The sequence below is a fragment of the Phoca vitulina genome, unplaced genomic scaffold (genome assembly GCF_004348235.1).
Source record: "Phoca vitulina isolate PV1807 unplaced genomic scaffold, GSC_HSeal_1.0 scaffold31, whole genome shotgun sequence".
NCBI lineage: Eukaryota > Metazoa > Chordata > Mammalia > Carnivora > Phocidae > Phoca > Phoca vitulina.
Genome location: NW_022589734.1, coordinates 14,031,891 through 14,049,578, shown reverse-complemented (window position 1 = coordinate 14,049,578; position 17,688 = coordinate 14,031,891). Strand labels below are relative to the sequence as shown.

The 17,688-nt window shown below is 37.6% G+C and overlaps 1 protein-coding gene across 1 annotated transcript in view; it reads left to right on the top strand.

Moving 5' to 3' along the window:
- RANBP9 (RAN binding protein 9) overlaps positions 1-17,688 on the top strand; it is a 90,802-nt gene that overhangs the window by 12,302 nt on the left and 60,812 nt on the right. Inside the window, exon 2 of the mRNA XM_032424985.1 lies at positions 811-922. The gene's annotated coding sequence lies outside the window, so the exon portion shown is untranslated. The remainder of the gene's footprint in view (positions 1-810; positions 923-17,688) is intronic.

Genomic DNA, 17,688 nt, shown 5'->3' with positions numbered 1-17,688 from the left:
GTCTCCTTCTCCCTCTCCCTCTGCCTGCTGCTTCCCCTGCTTGTACACTCTCTCTCTGTCAAAAATTTTAAAAAATCTTTAAAAAAATAAAGATTTATTTGAGAGAGAGCGAGCATGAGCGGGGGTGGGGGGGGGGTGGGACTGAGGGAGAGAGATAAGCAGACCAGACTCCCACAGAGCAGGGAGCTCAATGCAGGGCTCAATCCCAGGACCCCGGGATCATGACCTGAGCCGAAGGCAGATGCTTAACCGACTGAGCCACCCAAACTTGAAAATTCTTAAAGTAAGAAAGCTGTTTTGCCAATTCAATCTAATATAAAATTTCACATAAAAATATACCCTATATTTTATATACATATACACACATATATACATACACCCATATATATAGATGCTTCTGGTTTAAAAAACAGGCCATTTGACAAAAGAATATTGCTTGGGAATAATATAAATTATAAGCATATTTGGATCTAATAAAATTTAAGATCATATTTTCATCATGTTCTTCAAATGCATCCTTTTTTCTCTTAAAAATATAGTCTACCCTAAAATATTTAGTTTGGTGGGTTCAGTGTGTTCAGATTCTGAAAGTCTGTTAAATCTAGTAATAGTGTCAAGAGTCCCATGACTAACCCTGGGCTGCTTTGCCTCCTGGATCGTGATGACAGATGTTTCATTAAGTCTATATGTACTATTGGGAGCAGAAATGCCTATATATCATTCTAAAAACTGTATTTCTTCCTGAATTATTTCAGATTTTTGTTGAATATCTCATTTGATTTTTTTTTCCCCTTCCTGTTTCATATGCAGGTCATGGCAAAACCCCAAAAGATGCAGCGTCCGTTCGCGCCACGCATCCAATACCAGCAGCCTGTGGGATTTATTATTTTGAAGTAAAAATTGTCAGTAAGGGAAGAGATGGGTAAGTGTACATTTTGGTGGGATAAATTGCTTGCAGTCCTTGGGTAATTATTTTTGTCTTGATTTATCATATTTATGATGTAATAGGAAAATGGGAATCTCGGAAATACTGGTAATTGGTAAAGTAGGACCTGAATATTACGCTGTAGCAGGTTGGATATAGTTCTGCTTAAATACTGGTTGAAGCTAATACTTGAGTTGGTGAAATAACCAAGTTTTTCTGGTCCGTTTGTCATGAAATTGGAGAATTGGAATTAAACAACAGAGAGACAGTGACTCATTTTCCATGCCTTGTCTTACACTGCCCTTTTCTGAATTCTGCTGAGAACTTAAATCTTCTCAGAGCTAGTTAACCAAGGCCAAAAGGGGATTCATACGTATTTCACAGGGGTTGGGACTTAGACTTTTGGGTTTAGATCAGGGAAATATGTTTGTATGCTCTCAATTGGAGGTGATTCCCAGGGATTAGGATGTGGTATAAATAAAAGCTTCCAAATGGGAATTCCATGTAGATCCTGGAACCAACTTTTATAGCATTGCTTTTCAGCTTGGGATCAGTGTGTAGTATGTGTGTGTACGTCAGAATCACTTACGGGACTATTACAAAGATAGTAATTTGGGCCTTACCCTAAAAGTTCCTCAGTCACTATTTTCAGAAGCAGAGCTTGGGCAAGATAGGCATCCTTGAGTAAGCTTCACCGAAAATTTTGGTGCATATCTCTGATTAAGAGCTGATTACCTAGAATCATTAGATCTATCCTGTGGTATTTTCTGATAACTTCACTGTGGTATCAGAGATCCTTTAAAGCATCCATAGAGTCATTAGTCCAACTCCCAAGATAAACTTACTGGGTGAGTTGGCCCAATTGAGTAGAGTTATTAAGTTGACTTGTATTTGAAGTGAATCACTTAACCTGTTAGTGCTTCTTCTATGTTTAACTGACAAAATAAGTATATTTAGTAGATTATTCCTCCTACTTTATTTGCTGAATATTTTCATTCTCAACAGTATGGAAGGTAGAAAATGCAACCTTGGAATTCATTGATAACTTTTTACTGAACTGCCTCAGTTTTCCCAGGGTGATCAAGCCAAAGATAAAATCAGAGAAGACAAGCATAACGTGGTTGAGAGACCCTAGATTGAAATAGGCACACGATTGTAACCATTTTTAACTCTACTGCTGCATGCATACTCAGCCAGTTCTTTTTATACTTAAAATTATACCGTCAACCTCGTTCATGCTGGTGTTGCTCACGATGATTCCCCGGGTTCTCTTCACCTTTTCACCCTACGTGTTCTGTCTTTGCATGATCTTGACCTTATATTTTCATGGCTGCAAACACCCTGATGAGTGTCAAATCTAAAGCTGCATCTCCAGTTATTCCCTCGAGCTCTAGACCCATACATCTAACCCGATGTTTGCATTTGAGTGTCCCATGGGCATTTCAGTGTAGCTTGTTTTAAGTCTTTTTCTCAGCACCAGCTTGGTTAGTGGTTTCACTATTGCTAGAAACTTGGGAACTTCCTATCTCTAACTTACTGTGTCCATCTCTACGTCCTCTGCCTTAGGTTTGCTAATTTATCCCCTAGATTACCTGGGTGGTCGGTTGCTCCCTGTTTTACGCTTACTTCAGTCTGCAACTGTTGTCAGTGTTCTTTCGAACACAGCTGACTCTGTCTGTCCCTATCTTGAGATCATTTGGTACACCTGTTGCTTTGAGGCTGAAATCTTAAACTTCTTAGCAGGGTCCGATGTGATGTGACTAACTCCTTTGTAACTTTTCAGTCTCATCTCTTTGTTGCCAGGATCCCTCATTCATCTTTTTTCTTTTCATTTTTAAAATTAGGTGATTTTTCCATATTGTAAACTTTATCATTTTTAGTGTGCAGGTCTGTGAGTTTTGACAGATGTGTATAGTCATGTCAGCACCACCACAATCAAGATACAGTTGGTCTTTGAATGATACAAGTTTGATCTGCACGGGTCTACTTTATATGTAGACATTTTTTATAATTACAGTACAGCCCTGGAAATATATTTTCTCTTCCGTGTGATTTTCTTAATAACATTTCCTTTTCTCCAGCTTTATTGTAAGAATACAGCATATAATACATACCACATACAAAATATGCATTAACTGTTTATGGTACTGGTAGGGCTTCCAGTCAACATCAGGCTATTAATAGTTAAGTTTTTGGAACAGCAAAAGTTAGGATTTTCAGCTTATGTGGTGGCAGGGGTGGAGGGTGGGTGATCGGTGTCCCAGCACCACCCATTGTTCAAGGATCCTGTGATAAAACAGTTCCATCACCCCCCAAAATTCCTTTATACCCCTTTGTGGACGATTCTTCCCCATCTCTCAATGACAGCCATTGATTGTCTCTAGAGTTTTGCTGTTTCTAGAATGGCATATAAATGGAATCATAGTGTGCAGCCTTCTAATTTTGGCATCTTTTACTTGTGTGATACATTTGAGATTCATCCCTGTTGTTGCATATATTGGTAGATCCGTCCTTTTTATTGCTGATTGTATGGTTGAGCCAACCACAGTTTGCTTATCCACTCTTCAGTTGAGGGACATCTGGGTGGTTTCCAGTCTTTGGCAATTAGGAATTTAGCCACTATAAACATTTACGTACAGGTTTTTGTGTAAACTTGAGTTTTCATTTCAGTTGGGTAAATATCTAGGAGTGGGATTGCTGGATCGTGTGTTAAGTGCATTTTTAACTTTATAAGAAACTGCCAAATTGTTCTGCAGAGCGACTGTACTAGTTTGCATTCCCACCAGCCGTGTATGAAAGTTCCTGTTGCTTTGCCTCCTCAGTAGCGCTTGGAATTGTCAGGTTTTTTTGTTTAAAATTTTTAGCTGTCATAATAGGTATCTTAGTGGTTTCTTGTTGTGGTTCTAATTTATATTTCCTTAATGATGAATGATGTTAAAGAATCTTTAATTCTTATCTGCCCTCCCCTTTTTAACAAACTCAATAATTCCTTTATTTTGATTTTTTTTTTCTTTAAGATTTATTTGAGAGAGAGCATCAGCAGGGGGTGGGGGGGCTCAGAGGGAGAGGGAGAAGCAGACTCCACCCTGAGCAGGGAGCCCAATGCGGGGCTCGATCCCAGGACCCTGAGATCATGACCTGAGCTGAAGGCAGATGCTTAATCGACTGAGCCACCCAGGCCCCCCTTTATTTTGGTTTTAAATTAATCGTTTGTCAACAGCTGTGGAAGTGGTTAAGAAGTGACATACAGATATACTTAAAAATACTGAATTTGACAGCTAAATTGAATGGAATATTTCATAGGGCAGTTTTCATTTTGTCATTTACTCCGCTTAAATTCAAGGTCCTTACACCTCATCTCCTTCCTGAGCGGTGGAAGCTCTAACTGGGGCATCCAGTTAATCTCCATTTCCACTTGGATGCACGCTTAGGCTTGAAGAAATAAGCCCCAGAAAATAGAAAGTAGTATGCTAAACAGAGTTGAATCAACATAAAGTGACCCCAAAGAGAGATGTGGAACAAACTTTTTAAGTTAGAACATACTCCCAAGGATCTGTTTTTAATCAGAACCGGCTATCTGTGAAAAATGCATTGGCTAGATAGTGTAGTCGCATCAGGTACTGTGGGTATTTCTCTGACTGTACATGCTTTCTCATATTTCTAGTTCTGTCTGTGGGCTCTTTCCTTCCTTCTTAAATTCACCTTCTCTTGTCCCTTTACCATTTTCCCAGCTTAACTAATTACTCTTCAACCCTAGTTTAAAGATACCTTTTTGGTGGCACTTTCTCCTCCCCCAAATGGCATTATGCCTTTAATATGCTTCCTTTACATTTTGGCCAGACTGTAATTATAATATCTGTATGTTTCAATTGTCTGCCTACTAGTGGTATAAACTGCAGAATCAAGGGTAAGGGACTATTTTATGTTTCTGTAACTCCAGTACTTAATTGATAGCTAGCATTCATATGAATGAATAAATGAATGAATGAGAAACCGTACTTACCTCCTATGTATTCTTGGAGAAAACTGTTGTATCTTTGGCAGATCTTATGTATCCTTCTGGTACACTTTCTCAACAAAGTCCTGGGTCTAACCCCATGCTTTTGAAAGGGAAGCGTGATTCATTTATGGAAGAAAAGCAAGTCATATTGCTAATTTTGGGCAAGTAGTGTCTTTCTGGAGATGTATTTAACTGTATCAAGAGAACTAAAAATTGTTCCTAAAATCCCAACGTCTTTTTAAAGAATGGACCAGAAAGAGCAGCTGTTAGTCACTCTTCATTTGCAGTGATAGGTGCTCATCTGAGAGTTTAATTATACTCAATTTGAAATTTAATTAATTTTTTTTTTTAAGATTTTATTTATTTGAGAGTGAGAGAGAGAGAGAGAGCACAAGCAGGGAGAGTGGCAGGCAGAGGGAGAAGCAGGCTCCCGCTGAGCGGGGAGCCCGACATGGGACTCGATCCCAGGACCCTGGGATCATGATGTAAGCCGAAGGCAGACACTTAACCGACTGAGCCACCCAGGCGCCCTGAAATTTAACTTTTTTTTTAAACAGTGTGTTTATCCAGGCCTGGAGCAGGTAAATAAATATTTAGGTCCAAGAACTTGGTTTAAGATAAACTGGTCAATGCAGCAAGTTTCCTCATGACATAGCGGAAGTTGAGTATGAATTACCTCTTAATTTATCTGTGATAGGCATTATTTCTGGGTCTGCCTTGGAAAATTAAGAATATGACTATTCTTAATTAATTGTTATTTGTACCTTATTGCCTAAGAAATAAGGCTTGAAGGAAGTTCTTTTCAGTGAGTGAAAGAAATAATATATTTTGGTTTTGCCTTGGATTTTCATTTAAATGAAACATAATTTTGTTTATGTTCAGGAAAATAAGCTTATTTATTGGGACGCAATAGCCTAAGTTTTATAATTAATTTAAAAATAAATTTCTAATGTGTTCCATAACAAAAAGTTAAATCATCTATCTATCACCTTGTCTGCATAACTTTTTTTAGGAGACATATTTAAAGGCTATATATTTTTGTGTTCTTATTAATGATTGTTGACCATCAAGATGGATTTCTGAAAACAGTCTGTGTCTCATGAATCTACTTTCAGTGCAGGAATTTTGTTCAAGTTTTAAATTATACATACTAACACAAGCAGTGAAGATACAGTTAATTTTAAATGTGAGAGGTGATAAATTTTTTATCTGAATATTTTTAGAGTTATCATTTATTATGAGTATGCTACTTTTAGCTTTTCAAGCAAAATATTGATGCCACTCTGCCAGTGATTCAAGAGAAACCAGCAAGTAATCCAGTCTCTGTGTTATCTTCCTGAATTCTGCTACTTATAATAAAGTGCAGTCCTTAAGAGTGTTCCTTCTGTGCTTGCTGACTTGCTGGGTTCTTTCTTGGGGGAGTGGAAGAGAAATAAAGGCCCCTCTTCCTGTTTAGTTTTAAAAGGCTTTAAAAGGTCTTTCCTTCTGGTTTTGATGGGAGATAAGCAGCAAATGGAAACACAGTGAACAAAGGAATGGGAGAAATGAACAAAGGCATCAAGTAAGCAATATATTTATTAACTTAGCAAATATGTATCAAACACGTATGATGTGTCAGGCATTGTCACCAGCTGAATATAAATATGAAATTATTTTATTCATCTCTGTCTTATCCATTCTTCCCAGTAGAGGATCTGACACTTGGTAGAAACTCAATAAATGCATCAAGTGAACTAAATGTGGGTCCTTGCCCGCAAGGAATGTCAAATTCATTGGCGGGTACAGTGGGGCAGGGCAAGGAGCAGACTTAAACGAATAACTCTAAATTAAGATTTACTCATCACCTTAAGAACAAGTGAGTATATGGGAGATGGAGGGGATAGTGATTTAATTCTAGCTCAAGGAAGCAGATTTATAAAGGAAGGTAGTATTGATAGTCCTAACAAACTGAGTAAGAATTTGAGAAGCTCTTCTGGGGGAAAATATTCCAGACTGTGATAGTGGTGGAAATAGTCTCAGGGGAGGAGTGGAACTTTATGATGTCTTTGGCCGAGGTCTGTGGCTCAATATTATTAGAGACTTGAGGGATTACAGTGAGGAGTTTTCAGAAGTGAGAGTGGAAATAGAGTCTAGAGAGAGCATTGGTGGTAGTTCTAAGATGGAATGCTCTATAGGGAATAGAGAGCCTTCAGTCTTTTTAGTTAGGGCAGTGATAGGATAGCTGTTTTAGAAAGTACTGACTGGGGCAGCAGTAGGGGGCATCGGATATGGTGTATGATGGCAACGTGAAAGATGACTAGAGATAAGATTTGGGTTATGAGGCTGGTGCCTAGGGATGGACTGTGATAGAGATTTAAAAAAATAATAGAGGAAGAGATGGTGGTTTAATTTGTTGGGTACCTATTATGTGCTAGGAACCTAAGATTTATAAGGACAGATTGGCTGAGACGGGGTCCCTGCCCTCCAGAAGTTCTCAGGTAAGAAGGGACATGGGCATGTCAGTAAGTTACTAAATATATATAATGTTTATATATATACATATATATATATAATAATAGATATATTAATAAACTGGAGAAGTATGATCAAGTGACCAACTGTATTGGAAGATGGCATGGGAAGCCTCCATAGAAAGCTTGCTGATAGTTATGGAAAAAGAAAGTTAAAGCTGAGTCTCTCACTTCCCTGTCCTTTAGCCCTCATTTACCTTCCTTAGACTAATTTCCTAAAGATCCCCCAGAGATCATCTATGAGCAGTTTTTAAAGATGAATAGCTGGTTTAGAAGCTGATTACTTTTGCCAAGAAATATAGTGAAGGACTTTGGGATTAGACAGATGGAGATTCAAATATTGGGTCTGCCTGCACAATGTTTTGTGGGAGGATTATGTGTATATATGATTGTGAAGAGACTTCTGATACTAATGGGAATGTCCTTTGTCTTTAAGGTGCTAGTTTTAAGCAAGGGAATATGATAATGCTTGGATTTGCATTTTACAGAGGTTATTCTGATGGTAATACAGAAAATAAGAGGTCTGAGACAGACATCAAGAGGACCACGGGGCTATTATGATTTTAAATTGAGGGCTTAATCTGTGTAGAAGAGTTGGTGAGGAACTATGATAGCTATTTAGGACATGAAAAAAAAAAACAAAACCCTACCTTAATTGGGAGGTGGGAGTGGCGAGGGTGGCTGTTGAGAAAGACTTAAGGATAACTTCCGGGTCTCTGGAGACTAAACAAAATAAAAAATACTGGAGGGAAGTGGGACTTTGAAGTTGCAGATGAGGGGAACAATGTTTGAATTGCTCTGGGACATCCAGATGATTAATAGTAAAGCATTGGGTTTTTGGAGAGAGAGCAGAGCTATAGGTGGATTTTGGAGTCATCAGAATGGGAGTTGTTAAAGCCATAGGGATCGATGTGATCAGTCACCCAAGTATGTAGCATAAAGAAATGCCTAGGACAGACACTTGAAACGCCATATTTATTGGATATATAGGAGGAAAGATATCTAGCTGAAGATTCTAAGCAGGAATGGTCCGAGAGAAGGGAGATTGGAGAGTGTATTGTGTCAGAAGCCAAGAAAGTCAATAAAAAGAACTGAAGTGTCCACTTGTTTGTCACTTAGGATGCTGTTAATCCTTGCTATAGCAATTACCTTGAAGTTGGGATGGAAGCTGGCGTGGTATGTCAGATACAGAGGTAAAGAATGGAAACGGTGGAGCTAGCGGACCGCACAGCTGTATTGCTATTGTGGGAAACAGTAATTCTCTATCCATTCAACAAAATAATATGCTGCTAATTGAAAAATTCAGAGTACAGAAAAATATGAGGAAAATTATAATCTTATATAATTGCTATTAATAATTCAACTTGTTTCCTTCCAGTTTTTATAGATATACTTTTTTATATTTTAAATGTAATTATTCTCTACTTAACTGGTTTTTGCATTGTTTTATTATTGATATATGTACTTATCATTACATATTTCTTGCATAGTTATAAGCATTTTCCTATAAGATTAAAAGCCCCAAACATCTTTTTTTCTTTTTCCTTTACTTTTTGGCTGCAACGTATTTTGTCATACCTATATTAAGGCACATCCATAGCTATTTTATTGTTATTTAAGTAAACTTTCACAATACAAATAATTTTTATGCATGAAATCTTTCTCTGTTTCCTTGGGAAAGATTTCTTGAAGTAGAATTATCCTCTCAAAGGAAAAGATATGCACATTTTTAAGACTTGTGATGCAGTGGCCAGCTTGCTCTCCAGAAAGATGAGCCCAACTTCCTTCTGGGTGGGAGAAACTTGGTTGTATGAGTCAGTTGTTGAGGAGTCACTAGTGAGTCCAAAGAAGGATTGAGGAGGTGAATTCCTTTGCTAAGGGAGTGGAGTTGGGGATTTTAAATAAATTAGGAATATGGGCTGGAGTGTGGAATTGACTGGAACATAAATATCTCTACTTCGGGAAGCCTTTCTTGACAACCTTTCTTCCTCCCAGCTAGGTTAGGCTCCTCTTAGCTGTTCTTATGGCCCCTTGTACTGCCCCTTCCTAGCATCTTGTCATGTTCATAGTTATTTATTTAAGGTCTGTCTTCCCTGTGAGAATGTCAGCTCTGTGAGAGCACAGACTTTTCACAGCTTAATCTGTGTTGTCCCTCTACATAAGTACTTAGTAAACATTCACTGATCAGAAAAGTAAAAGTATTGAACTATGAAATTTAAAACCCGGAATTTGTTGTGACAGCAGTTCACATAGGTAATACCATTTTTCTCTGTGTACTCTGATGAGGGAGGAAAGCTGAATTGTGTGATTGGTGAAGGATGGGAACTGAGAGGTTAGGTAAATTGGAAGAACAGTTATAGATTGAGGTTACTGGCAAGGGAATATGGAAATGGCCAGTTTTAGTTCAGGCTGGGTAATGAAATGAACTCAGTAAGGAGCTGATAAACTCAAGACAAAATGGAGAGATGAACTTATTGCTGTCTTGAGTGAGGTTTAAGAAGAGGATTTCTTTTTTTTTTTTTAATTTTACTTTATTATGTTATGTTAATCACCATACATTACATCATTAGTTTTTGATGTAGTGTTCCATGATTCATTGTTTGCGTATAACACCCAGTGCTCCATTCAATATGTGCCCTCCTTAATACCCATCACCAGGCTAACCCATCCCCCTACCCCCCGCCCCTCTAGAACCCTCAGTTTGTTTCTCAGAGTCCATAGTCTCTCATGGTTCATCTCCCCCTCTGACTCGCCCCCTTCATTTTTCCCTTCCTACTATCTTCTTTTTTTTTTTTTTTTTTAACATATAATGTATTATTTATTTCAGAGGTACAGGTCTGTGATTCATCAGTCTTACACAATTCACAGCGCTCACCATAGCACATACCCTCCCCAATGTCCATCACCCAGCCACTCCATCCCTCCTACCCCCCAGTACTCCACAACCCTCAGTTTGTTTCCTGAGATTAAGAATTCCTCATATCAGTGAGGTCATATGATACATGTCTTTCTCTGATTGACTTATTTCACTTAGCATAATACCCTCTAGTTCCATCCACATTGTTGGAAATGGCAAGATTTCGGGTTTTTTTTTTTTTTTTTGATGGCTGCATAATATTCCATTGTAAATATGTACCACATCTTCTTTATCCATTCATCTGTTGATGGACATCTTGGCTCTTTCCATAGTTTGGCTATTGTGGACACTGCTCCTATAAACATTGGGGTGCACGTAGCCCTTCGGATCATTACATTTGTATCTTTGGGGTAAATACCCAGTAGTAACAATTGCTGGGTCATAGGGTAGCTCTATTTTCAACTTTTTGAGGAACCTCCATACTGTTTTCCAGAGTGACTGCACCAGCTTGCATTCCCACCAACAGTGTAGGAGGGTTCCCCTTTCTCTGCATCCTTGCCAACATCTGTCGTTTCCTGACTTGTTAATTTTAGCCATTCTGACTGGTGTGAGGTGATATCTCATTGAGGTTTTGATTTGGATTTCCCTGATGCCGAGTGATGCTGAGCACTTTTTCATGTGTCTATTGGCTATTTGGATGTCTTCTTTGGAAAAATGTCTGTTTGTGTTTTCTGCCCATTTCTTGATTGGATTATTTGTTAAGAAGAGGATCTCTGAGCTGGAATTGCTAGAGATGCCAGTTTGGGTGTAATACCAAAAGACAATTTATGTGAAGCGAAGCAGAAGGGATTTTTGGTCTCTCTGGTTCACTAGTGTATTTTCAGTGTGTAGAGCAATGCTGGGCAGAAATCGGTGCTGGAGGAATCTCTCGACTGAGTGGAGGGAGACGGGGATATAATGTCTTTTCTTCTGTAGCCCCCCCCCCAGCCCCCCAGCTCTGTGCCTTGTACAGAGTGTGTGTTAGGGAGTTGGTATTGATGGAGTGATTTGAATACTTCTTTTCCCTGCCTTTTGAAACAACCAAAGATGATGGGAACTGTTTGTGGTGGTGAGCAAAGTGTTATTGAACCAAATACCCGGTGAATATGGGAAAAGTGACCTAGAAATATATCACCATCGTGTTTCTCAAATTATTCTTGAGTTGGTTATCTTCAGTGTAGTTAATCTCAAATCATCCTTACCCCACCCCCTACTCCTATCAGTTATCTTATACCCAGCAAATGCATATGGATTTTTTTTTTTTTTTTAAAGATTTTGTTTATTTGACAGAGAGAGAGACAGAGAGAGAGGGAACACAAGCAGGGGGAGTGGGAGAGGGAAAGCAGGGTTCCTGTGGAGCAGGGAGCCCAATGCGGGGCTCGATCCCAGGACCCTGGGATCATGACCTGAGCTGAAGGCAGACGCTTAACGACTGAGCCACCCAGGCGCCCCTGCATATGGATTTTTTTAAGAGCCTTTTTTGTAGTTATGAGGTAATGCATTCTTGATGCAAAAGGAGAAGTCAGACAAATCCTGTGAAGCAGAAAAAAGCATAAGTATTTTAAAAAGGATCTGCAGTCCTACCACCCATATATACTAAACTGCAATTGACGGTTTGTGGTATATTCTCCCAGGACTTTCTTTTCTCTATTCAAATTTTAACATCACTCTAAGAAAAAAAAATAGACCTAAGATGTATTTGAATAATAAAACATATTATTCTCACGTGTGCCACTACCTATACTTTTACCTTAGGATGAATTTAATGAAAAATTCAGAGAGAAAATCTCTTTTTAATAATGTCTTGAAGATACCCGTAATCTTCAATGTAACTATAAGGCTGTATAGCTTTGTCGTAAGGAGTATGTTACTTGAAGTCATATTTTACTTTTTCAGAACCAGAAAACCAGTTTGTAACCAGTCTGTGTTTATCTCAGATAAATGGAGTGCTTGCTGTTTGCTGACTGCTGGAATTACTTAGGTGAAATCGAGCATTTCAGAATAAGGAGAAATGGTCTGTAGGTCCTAGACCTTTTGACTCTTTGTTGATCATCCGGCAATTTGGATAGGTTTTTCAGGAGGAGTGGTCAAAACATTTACAATGATTACAGAGGAGTAATTGTTCTTGGATGGAAGCACAGGCTGGTTAAAAGTTGAGCTTCATCCTAGTGTTTCTCTCTTTGTGATTTAGACAATACAGAGTCCTTTTTTTTTTTTCTTTTTTTTCCTTTTTCTTTTTAAGATTTACTTATTTGAGAGAGAGAGTGAGGGGAGAGGCAGAGGGAGAAAGGGGAGAGAGAGAACCCTTAAGCAGACTCCCGGCTGAGCATGGAGCCTCATGAGGGGCTCGATCACAGGACCCTGAGATCATGCCCTGAACCAAAATCAGGAGTTGGCTGCTCAACCAGCTGAGCCCCCCAGGCGCCCCGACAGTGCAGATTCTAAGCAGTTTTCCTCCCCAACATCTCAGACATACAGAAGAGTTAACAGAGTGAACACCCATATACCCACCATTTAGATTTTAGAGTCAGAATTTTGCTGTATTTGCTTTATCACAAACGTGTCTGTCCATCTTCTTTTTAAATGCATTTCAAAGTAAATTGCAGAGTTTTCAAATCAGTTTTACTTTAATTGTCTAATTTTACTGTTGTATCTCTTTTTTCTTAATCTGAAAATCTTCTGTTTCTAATGTTATTGACATAATTTTTCATTTGTTTTGTATTGGAACATAACTATATATTTCTAAATTAAAATACTAATATTATTGCTAAAAAGAATATTGATTACTGTATGATTTCTTTATATTTTTTTTTTTTTTTTGTCTTTAGAATATATCCTACTAGGGATAGATGCTCAAAATACTGAGTTTTAAGGTCCCTTGAAGTAATTCTTTTGTGTTTCTACAACTAACTTGACATATTAGTTTCATTTATTTAAATTTCTTAGGTTTTTAGGGATTTCTTTTTTTCTTTTTGTTTTCTGTAATTATGTAAAACATTTAAACATTTGCATTGTTCCAAAATTAAAACTGTATAGAAGTTTCATTTTACCGAGGTGACCTTCCCCATTCCTGCAGGTAATTATTTTTTATTAGTTCTTGGTTTATCTTTCCTTTATTTCTTCTGAAAATACATTTGACCCTTGAGCAGTACTGGGTACAAGGGGTGTTAAAATCCTCTGTGCAGTTGAAAATCCGTGTATAATTTTGGTCCTCTGCTCAATTTGAATTGGATTATTATTTTGCCCCGTGTTGAGTTGTATAAGTTCCTTATATATTTATTTTGAATATTAACCACTTATCAGATACATCATTTGCAAATAATTTCTACCACTCAGTAGGTTGCCCTTTTGTTGATTTTTTTTTTTCTTTTTTTACTATGCAAAGGCTTTTTATTTTAGTGTAGTCCCAATAAATTTGTTTGTTTTGTTAGTTTCCCTTGTCTGAGGACCTGTCTTGAAAAATGCTGCTAAGGCCAATGTTAGGGATTCCTGCCTATGTTTTCTTCTAGGAGTTTTATGGTTTCAGGTCTTGCATTTAGGTCTTTAATCCAGTTTCAGTTTTTGTGTATGGTATTAGAAAGTGGTCCACTTTCATTCTTTTGCATGTAGCTGTCCAGTTTCCCCAGCACCATTTATTGAAGAGACTATCTTTCCCCCATTGTATATCCTTGCCTCCTTTGTCATAGATTAATTGTCCATAGAAGTGTAGGTTTATTTCTGAACCTTGTGTTCTGTTTCACTGATCTGCGTGTTTATTTTTGTGCCACCATACCGTTTCGATTACTATCTTTTGTAGTATATTTTGTAATCTGGGATTATGATACCTCCAGCTTTGTTCTTTCAAGATTGCTTTGAGAACTATTCAGGGTCTTTTGTGGTTCCATACAAATTTTAGTATTGTTCTACTTCTGTGAAAAATGCTGTTGGTGTTTTGATAGGGATTACATTGAATCTGTAGATTGCTTTAGGTAGTATGGACACTTTAACAGTATTAATTCTTCCAGTCCACGAGCATGACATAGTTTTCCATTTGTGTCTTTAATTCTTTCATCAGTGTTTTACAGTTTTTCAAGAGTACAGGTCTTTGACTTTCTTGGTTAAGTTTATTCCTAGGTATTTTATTTTTTGATGCAATTGTAATTGGAATTGTTTTCTTATTTCTCTTTCTGTTACTTTGTTATTAGTATATAGAAACACAACCAATTTCTGTATGTTAATTTTGTATCCGGCAACTTTACCGAATTCATTTATTCTAATAGTTCTTGGTGGAATATTTAGGGTTTTCTATGTATAGTATTACACCATCTGCAGATAGTCACTGTATAACTTCTTTCTTACCAATTTGGATGTCTTCTATTTTTTTTCTTTCTGATTGCTTTGACTAGGACTTCTGGGACTATATTGAATAAAAGTGGCTAGAGTGGTCATCCTTGTCTTATCCTGATCTTAGAGGAAAAGTTCTCAGTTGTCACCATTGAATATGATGTTAGTTGTGAATGTTTGGGTTTTTTTTGTGTTTTGTTTCTTTTTAAGACTTTATTTATTTATTTCAGATAGAGTAAGGGAGAGCGCACAAGCAGGGAGGAGGGGCAGAGGGAGAGGGAGAAGCAGCCCAATGCCGGGCTCAATCCCAGGACTGGGAGATCATGACCTAAGCCGAAGGCAGAGGCTCAACCAATATATAAGGAACTTACACAACTCACCCAGGCACCCCAGTTGTGGGTTTTCATATACTGTCTTTATATGTTGAGTTATGTTCCCTCTAAACCCACTTTTTTGAGAGTTTTTATCATAAATGGATGTTGAATTATGTCAGGTGCCTTTTCTGCTTCTATTGAGGTGATCATATGATTTGTATCCTTTCCTTTGTTAATGTGTATCATACGGATTGATTTGTGTATACTGAGCCATCTTTGTTGCATCCCTGGAACAAAGCCCGCTTGATCATGGTGAATGATCCTTTAATGTTGTTGAATGTGGTTTGCTAATATTTTGTTGAGGAAATTTGCATATATGTTCATCAGGGTTATTGGCCTGTAGTTCTCTTTTTTTGTAGTGCCTTTTCTGGTTTTGTTACTGACCTTGTAGAATGTGTTTGGAAGCTTACCTTCTTCTATTTTTTTGGAATAGTTTGAGCAAAATAAGGATTAACTTTAAATGTTTTGAAGAATTTACCTGTGAATCCGTCTGGTCTTGGACTTCGGTTTGTTGAAGGTTTTGTGATTACTGATTCAGTTTTGTTACCAGTAATCAGTCTGTTCAGAGTTTCTGTTTCTTCCTGATTCAGTTTTTGGAAGATTGTATGTTTCTAGGAATTTATCCGTTTTTTTCTAGGTTGTCCGATTTATTGGCATATATATTTTTTTTTTTGCAGTAGTCTTTTTTTTTTTTTTAAAGATTTTATTTATTTATTTAGAGAGAGCGTTTGCACAAGTGGGAGGGGCAGAGGGAGAGGGAGAGACAGACTCTCAAGCTGACTCCACGCCAAGTGCGGATCCTGATGTGGCGCTCTGTCCCAGGACCCTGAGATCATGACCTTGAGCTGAAATCTGCAGTCAGACATTTAACTGACTGAGCCACCCAGGCGCCCCTGCAGTAGTCTTTATATTTCTGCAGTGTCAATTGTTATTTATTTCTCTCTCATTTCTGGTTTTATTTGATTCCTCCCTCTTGATGAGTCTACCTAGAGGTTTATCAATTCTGTTTTTCCTTTCAGAGAACCAGCTCTTGGTTTCTTTGATCTTTTCTATTGATTTTTGGTCTCTATTTCATTATTTCTGCTCTTCTCATCTTTCTTATTTCCTTCCTTTTACTAACTTTGGGCTTTGTTCTTTTTCTAGTTCCTTTGGATGTAGGGTTAGATTGTTTATTTGAGATTCTTTTGGTTTCTTAAGGTAGGCCAATATCCCTATAAATTTCCCTCTTTTAATTGCTTTTGCCGTGTCCCAGAGATTTCGGTCTTTTGTGTTTCCATTTTCGTTTCATGTGTCTCCATGTACTTTTGGTTTCTTCTTTGATTTCTTCATTGACCCATTGGTTGTTTAGTAGCATGCTGTTTAGCCTCCACATGTTTGTGTATTTTCCAGTGTTTTTCTTGTGATTGATTTCTAGTTTCATACTGCTGTGGTCAGAAAAGATGCATGATAAGATTTCAGTATTCTTAAATTTACTGAGACTCTTTTGTGGCCTACCATGTGATCTCTCCTGGAGAATGTTCCACGTGCACTTGAAAAGAATGTGTATTCTGTTGTTTTTGGATGGAATGTTTTGTATATATTTAAGTCCATCTGGTCAGTGTGTCATTCACATTGATTTTCCATCTGGGTGATCTATCTATTGGTGTAAGTCGGTTGTCAAAGTCCCTTACTATTGTTTTACTGTCCATTTCTCCCTTTATATCTGTTAACATTTGCTATATATTTAGGTGTTCCAGTGTTGGATGCATAGATACTTAAAATTGTTACATCCTCTTGTTGGGTTGATACCTTTTTTATTATGTAGTACCTGTTTGTCTCTTGTTACAGTCTTTGTTTTAAAGTCTGTTCTGTCTGATAGAAGTATTGCTACCCCTGCTTTCTGTGTGTAACTTTGACTCCCCAGAAACTTAACTACTAATAGCCTACTGTTGGCCAGATTTGTTACCGATAACATGAACAGTTGATTAACACGTATTTTATATCTGTGTTATATGTTGTGTTCATACAGTAAAGTAAGCTAGAGAAAAGGAAATGTAATTAAGAAATTCATAAGGAACAGAAAATACATTTACAGTACTGTATTATAAAAAATCCATGTCTAAGTGGACCATGCAGTTCCAACCCATGTTGTTCAAGGTCAGCTGTATAAGCAAATATACTTCAGAAAACTGAACAGATAGCACAAATATATGATGACAGTAGTTGCTTCTAGATAGGGGAAGTGGTTAGCTGGAGATAGGAGTGAAAGGAAACTTGAAACATTTTTGTCACTTTTGAATTTTTTTTTTTTTATGATGTGGTCTATTTTCATTGCTCTCTTTTGGGGGAAAGGTTAGTGTAGTTTTACATTTACAAAGTTACTTTTATACTAACACTTATAGTCCCCTCCTTTTAAGATAATCTCTTTTGTGAGCCATAATGAAATCAGCTAGTAACCTCTTCATTTCCCCTCTCTTCCCTAGTATCGGGGGTGGGGGGGGCATTTAAAAATCTCTTACTGATACACTTGCAGTAAAATCCACTTTTTGGGAAGGGGATATATAGTTCTGTGAGTTTTGACAATGCTTAGAGACAAATGCTTACAGTCAAGAACAGAACTATTGCCTCACCTCCCCAGATTCCCTCTTAACTGCTCCCTTTATAATCAGATCCTCCTCCCA